This window comes from Schistosoma mansoni (genome assembly GCF_000237925.1).
Source record: "Schistosoma mansoni, WGS project CABG00000000 data, supercontig 0125, strain Puerto Rico, whole genome shotgun sequence".
Classification (NCBI taxonomy): Eukaryota; Metazoa; Platyhelminthes; class Trematoda; order Strigeidida; family Schistosomatidae; genus Schistosoma; species Schistosoma mansoni.
In genome coordinates, this window is record NW_017386034.1 from 346998 (window position 1) to 354829 (window position 7832).

General features: G+C 30.8%; 1 non-coding gene across 1 annotated transcript; it reads right to left on the reverse strand.

Annotated features, from left to right (window-relative positions):
- Window positions 1-1041: 1041 nt before the first annotated feature.
- On the reverse strand, window positions 1042-1108 carry Smp_tRNA_01314_Pseudo_TTG.1.1. Its single transcript has one exon. It is a non-coding gene (tRNA).
- Window positions 1109-7832: the final 6724 nt, after the last annotated feature.

Consider the following 7832-nt stretch of genomic DNA (forward strand, 5'->3'; position numbering starts at 1 on the left):
ATTAAAATTAATCTTTCCTATAGATCTTTAACATTTCAAAGATCCTAATAAAAATAGGCTAAGCTATAGGTATATAAAAAGTATGATGAACAGTATTTGGCACATAGCCAGTGTTTCATTGAAATTATTATGGTTGCTGTTAAACTTGAATACATTGAGTTCATTGTCCAGACATTTATATGAGTAAGATGTTAACATTGATCTTCATACTATTCAACAATGGAGTGAAATAAAAATAAGACCCCACATACACACAAATGCTATATATATACATATATACATAGGCCTTAGTAACTAAACCTATATTAAATAAATAATAACAATAATGTAACAAAATAAAAACCTGAGGATAAAAAAATACCCAACTGTTTCATTTATTCAAACAAAATGATCTGACTGTGTGTCTTTGAAAATACAATTTTATGATGACATTTTTATCTTCCTGTATTTCAATAGAATAAAAATTCATAATTAATCATAAATAAATCAATGAGTAAATAAATTTATCTTTTATTTTTTACTTTATGACATCAATAAATGAAAAGTAGAATATGATTTAAGTTTCATTAGTTTCCTATTGGGTTTGTTAAGAAGATTTACATTATCATTATATGTAATGGATATTGATACACTAATAATAAAGCCATAATTCATTTTTTATATTTATCATAGGCTTAGTGATAATGAGAAAATATTAACTTTAATCATCTCTTAGGCATTGTTAGATCAAAACTGGTTTAAAAAAATCAAATCGGAAATTAAGAGTACACTGATTTCATACTGGGAATAATCAAGAGCCTCTTTCGAATTTCACTAAACAATACTGTTGCAAATTCACTTAGTATTGTTTGTTTGAATCTTCCCATTGATGTTTTTAGGACTGCAACTGGTCAGTCTCTAATTGGCATATGTGCATACTGTGCGTATTGCCTCGATATAGCCTTAATTCACAAGCATGGTAAGCAAAGATGGATAGTGGCTAGCAGTGGAATCCAATTTGGGACTCGTCAGCTGGATGTACATGCATCTCAGAGTTGATGTTCACTCTGGGACTCGAACTCAGTACCTTTCGCTTCAAAAGCCATCGCGTTATCCACTCACCTACTGAGTCCTGATAGCCACTTGCTTGTGCAATGGGGTGAAGTTTAAATTCACTTAGTATTGTTTGTTTGAATCTTCCCATTAATGCTGCAAGTCAACACAAACTTTGATTATACTAAAACAAATTTTTAAACACAATAGCTACAAAACAATAAGACCAACGTCTGTTATTTAATTGTATTACATTTTGAACCAAAAGGCTTTCTTATGGATAACAAGTGACATTATCTATCAAGAAAATGATTCAAGTTACATATACACACAAATTATACTTTAAGGTACCACTTAAATATTTTGTAAATCATATGTAACTTAAAGTTTATTAGTTTTCATAACAATACACTGTGAGTTTTCCCATAGAAGTTATAACGATAAGACTCATTTCACTCACCTATCTATCAATCTGCAAAAATACTAGGTGCCTAAAAGTGATCAGAAGAACAATTAATCGATAGCATAGCATTTCTACCTGAATATCACTTGATTAAGAAGTGCGAGAATAATAATCAGGGTTTATTTGATTAACTGTTCGGCTTGATGAAGTATGTAATCTCTGAAGAAAAACATTAGAGACTCGCTGGAATTAATATGAAGGATCGTTGTCATTGAAACAAAAAATTGAAATAAGTTGGCCTATTAATATATTTTGGTCGAGTAAAATTATCTAAATATATAGTTTATTTCTTGGTTATAATTCAATGTAAGATGACATAAAGCAGCAAAACTAATTAGCATATTCTATTCTCCTATTTTTTTTAGTTTCCACCGGTGAGATGTGCGTCTGTGGAATCTTTGGAAATCGCATGTATTATACGAATATACTTAGGCGGAATTCCCTCTCTATCTTTGCTTTTATAATTAAATATTTTTTAAAGGTAAATTAGCTGAAACATGTACCGAATTCTATAATGTCCAGGTTTTCAATTATTTACATTACTAATGAGTCCCATAATGTGACAAAATTGCTGTCTATTGTTCTCTAGGTTTCAATTGTTGTTTAGATAAGTAATTTCCGAAAAATATCTTTGATGTCATTTATGCGAAACGGTATCCTAAGAGATAATGGGTTGACTTACATTTATTAATATAGTCCCTTACTAGCTATTATTAACCATCATAGTCAAGAGCGATGAACATAGAAAATAAAAACCTAAAACATTCTTATGTCAATCAAAGCGAAGATACTTTATTAAAGATATCCCTATGAGTGTAATAATTCGCTAAAGTATGGGCATCTATCTACTTTCGTCTACACAAAGCTGGGATATTAAAACAAAATATGAACAACCTTAACATCACATATACACTTTTCCAGTGAATAATCAATCAGCAAGAAACATAAATTCGTACATTATTTCTTACCAGTTATCATTAAGCATGTAAAATATATCAACTATTCAAAAAATTTACTTAGTATTGTTTGTTTGGATCTTCCCATTGATGTTTTTAGGACTGCAACTGGTCAGTCTCTAATTGGCATATGTGCATACTGTGGGTATTGCCTCGATATAGCCTTAATTTACAAGCATGGTGAAAAACCCCAAAAAGATCAGTTGAATCAATGATCTTTTTTTACATTATTTTCCCATTTTAAGATTTTGATCACCTGTTCTGAATATAATAGTGAATCATTACCGATCATCAGTGTACTTAAACAACAAACAAACAAACAAACAAACAAAATGTCAAGTATTCACAATTATTATTCACAATACGTAACATGACTTTTCGCCTTGTTTTTAAGTAAACAAATTTATTTTTGTGTAAAATAATTTTCATCCAAAAAAACAAACAAACAAACAAAAACAATCATTTATACAGTTAATAGTCATAACAATGATTATTTGTTAGGATCATAGAAATAAGCAGAACTAATGCTTAAAATTAGATTTAATCAAAGATAACTATTGATGAGAATGGAAACAAGAAACTAAATAATGTATAACACTCAATCAAAGTACTTTAAAAAAAAATTCGATTTGTTTATTTGATCTTCCAATGTAGTAGTAGTAGTAGTAGTAATTGAATAGATCAAGTAGATCATTAAGGTCATTGATATATTGATAATAGTAGTATATTTATATATAAATAAACAAATATCAAAATAACTTTTTTGAACAGGTGTTGATTAAGTAAAATAATAGTTTATCCTTTCAACAGATTAATTTTTAAAGAACATTTTGGTATAAACAAATTTTCCTTACTGAATATAAACAGAACTCTCAAATTTCATGACAAAGATATGATCACATTTGTGAGATGTATATCAGTGAATCTATAAACTATAGTGATATGTATCTATATATTCTGGATGAAAGGTTTTTATGGAAATTGTTTTTTATTTTTGATAATAGATTTTATTCATCATAGATTAATATTAGTGCGAGTACCATTGTGTACCAGGGAGTACTGGAAAATAATACTACCTACAAATGAAAACATTAAATAAAATATACACTTGTTTGTTACGGAAGAATTAATATAAATCAGATGTGTATGATCGACTAGTCTAAAATTTTCACTTCAGTTTGTAATGGTTTTTGAGTTATCCTATCGTTGGTATTGTTGACTGAATTTTAATCAGTGTAATCTGACATATATGCACCCTTATTGACTGCCTCGACATAACTGTGTTATCTGAAAATTCATAGAACAGATAGATTGTAAATACCAGTAGAATCCATGATGAGTGATTTATTCAATCCGGGACTCTTCAGCTGGATAATGCATTAGCCTTTTGAAAAGAAGTTTACCAGGTTTGGATCCTGGAGTGAGCATCAACTCTGAGATGTAAGTATATCTAGCCGAAGAATCAGAAATAGGACGAAACGAATGTCTTGGATTCGATTGCTTACTGACGGTTGTAAATTTCACTGAGTGATATTAATTCATCATGAAATTGTTACAACTCAAGATTATAGTGAACTCTATGTTATCTGTAATAACAACACTATCATTATCCTAGGAATTACAATAGTATTGACTTATAGCTTTCGAATTCAGAATAATATTTAGCGGTTGTATAAAATGGTTATGGTCAGTATAGTTATTCTACTGTACACATTACTTATAACTGTTACTCCCAATAGAGCATAGGTCGCCGACCAGAATTCTCCAACCCACGCGCCTCTTCACATCTGTATCAGATCCACCGTGCCATCAATGATGCTGTCCAGATATTTAAAGGTTTTCACGTCCTCCAAAGCTTCTCTGTTAAGTGTGATTCGGTTGATGCATGTTGTGTTGAATCGAAGAATCTTGCTTTTCCCTTTGTGTATGTTGAGACCTACTGCTGCTGAGGCTGCTCCTACACTGGTCGTCTTCTCCTGCACTTGTTGTTGTGTGTGCGATAGAAGAGCTAGATCATCTGAGAAGTCTAAATCGTTCAGCTCCATCCTAGCTGTCCACTGTATCATGTGCTTCGCTCCAGATGTTGACGTCTTCATAACCCAATCGATCACCAGGAGAAAGAGAAAGGGTGAGAGTGAGCAACCTTACCTGACACCGGTCTTTACCTCAAACGAGTCAGTGAGTTGTCCTCTATGCACGATTTTGCAGTTTAATCCATCGTATGAATTCCGTATGATATTGACTATCTTCTCAGGCACTCCGTAGTGTCGAAGAAGCCCCCATAGTGTTGTCCTACCTATGCTATCAAATTCTTTCTCGTAGTCAATAAAGTTGATATAGAGTGATGAATTCTATTCAACTGATTGTTCCACAATGATCTATAGAGTTGTGATTTGATCTGCACACGATCGATCCTTTCAGAATCCAGCCTGATGGTCTCGAAAATGGGTACTGTACACATATGATAACTTAAGTTGAAAGACCGCAAAATTTAGGTTTATTAACGTAACTATCTAAAAATTGTGATACAATATCAATCGGTCTGAATATATTTCTTGTCTCCAGGATTGCCATTCATTAGGAAATTCAAGTTTGTAAGAAGCTATTTTTAGTATACTAATCAATAAATATAAACAGAATTTTAATGGTTAAAAAATATTTGGCTATATAAATGATTTGGACAAAGATATATTGATATAGTTATCCAAATATCATTACATTAAATCTATACATATATACTTATGAAAGCAAAAAAAATCAGTGAAAGGTTCACTTTTCAATGAACTTATTATCAATTTGTATAATTATATATGTATGTACTAAGTTTTAAGTCTTTACTATATGAGGGAATTCAAACAATGAATAAATGTTATAACAAAATAGATGTACGTACCATTGATATAAAATTTACCCATTAATACTGTATTGACAATATATCACTCAAATATTAAGTATGAAACTACATGCTTCTATTAACTGACATTGAAATAACAAAATACAATTCCAAGAATTATCATCCATCATAATTGAATTTAAATGTAATTAAGTTATTTTAAAAGTACTGATTTGAAAAATTCATACAAAATATTCAAAACAGAAATAGCTTATTAATGTACAATGGTGATCAACCATTTTTTAGTTCAAATATTATATTTTCATAGTTGAAAGCATGAGTCAATTGAAGCTAGACCACCATGGAAAACCTGGAAGCACTGGACGGCTATTTCGTCCTATTGTGGGAATCCTCAACAGTGCGCATCCATGATCTCGCCTCACGAGATTCTAACGCAGGGATCATCAGTCTCGCGTCGGAGCACTTAACCGATAGACCACTGAGGCGGCATCCGATAGTGTTAATGTCTAACTCCAACCAATCCACGAAGTTGAGCAACCGTTCACCAATTTTCTCCAGTGAGTTCGTATCTCCACTAGTGGCTGGATTCAATAGGTATTTCATGGAGTTCTAGTAAGAAGCAGTGACCTGTGGAGTTCAACCAGGTCTGTTGTGAGATAGTAACTCACTGAAGACAATGGTGGATGTCTCTCGACTTCGTGGATTTGTTGGAGTTAGACATTAACACCGTGAGATGCCGGCTCAGTGGTTTAGTGGTCAAGTGTTAGCAAGCGAGACTGATAGGTCCTGGTCCCGAATCTCGTGAGGCAGGATCTTGGATACACAGTGCTGAGGAGTCCCATAACAGGACGAAAAGGTCGTCCAATGCTTCCAGGTTTTCCATGGTTGTCTGGCTTCAATTGACTCATGATCTGAACTATTGAAAATGATAATAAGTTAATAAATAAATGAACTAAGATTTAAAGAACAGTAATCATGTTTCAAATATCTTATAACTATCACTGTAAAGATTGTCAAAATTGTATCTTTCTCTATTATATCCTTTTAATGTTTTCTTTTGTTTATCTCTTCAACTACAGTCATGGAGACTTCGTAAGACAATACTATATTTCTTATATTTCAATTTATTGTCTCTCTCTCCCTTTTTTTTACACACAATTCAATTACAACTAGTAAGATTTGTATTGGTTTCGACGTGCTCATTACGATAGAAACGATTATTATTATTGTTATTAAATTAATCACTTTATCATTTAACACTTTCTTTCAATTACTAAATGTTTATCAAAACAAAGAGAAAAGTATGATTTATTTTATTTAAATTTTAACGATAATAATAAATCTCATCGAAATTCAACTGTCAATATTGGTTTATTGTTTTTGATGATTAACTTCTTTGTTTTCTCTACAGAAAACTCATCTTAAATAAGCATAGCAACTTGATTACCCCTTATATCAACTCCCTCTCTCTCTCTCTCTTCCGATTTCACTATATGTTATAGTTTAAATCAGTAATATATATACAATGAATGAAAATATAAATTAGCTAGCAGGCAAATTAGATGTATTGAGCTATGATTAGTGTATATGTTCCCTTCATGTGGTTGTGACTGGATATTTAAATGAATCATAATAGTAATCAACTGAAATATACACATGTTGTAACAATAATATTAATGGTAATAATAATAATAGTAATAATAATAATAATAATAATAATTATTATTATTAGTTAAAACCAATACAAAAGTAGGATGTACTATTTAATTGAGAATATTAATTCTTATTTGACTATTTATTATCTTCGTTTTTTTCTCTCTTTTTTTACTGCATCTATTGCAGTTATTTTCACATGTTATATTATTTGTTAGATTGTTTGTTTTAAAATAAATTACTAAATTTTTTTGTTTAGTTTAACTCAACAACAACAACAATAACACTGATGGCAACAGTAACGGCAACAACGACGACAGAAATGATGACAATAAAGAAATAAAAATATATATATATTTCAATGGAAACTAAAGCATAAAAATGATAATTACTTCGCTGAAACTATTTATCTTATTATCGGTATTAATTTACTCAGAAATTGAGTCCTAGTGATTATCAGTTGAAGGTGAATTTTCTATGGATGAATACATGCGGTATATATACATGTATATGAACAGAGAGAGAGAGAAGGGGTGAGTGTGTAGGTGAATGAGGGGGAGGGGGAACGAGAAATGAGATATCCTTTTTGTTTATTTGTACAAATGGTAGATGATGAGGTAGGCGTATATAAAGAAAGAGTGAAAAGGTGAAAACGTTTATAGTGACTATATAGTTTATGTTGAATGTTATCACATTAATCACTTTTTTTTAAAAACAAACAACATACACACGGTGGATTTGTCATTGTATTCACTTCAACTCAAAAAGTCAATGAGTCAAAAAAAATAAAAAGGAGATGAACTTGATTAAAAAAAATTTGAAAAAAATAATAATTAAGGTCAACTTTAAGAAATTGTAGATACCTTTCTTTATC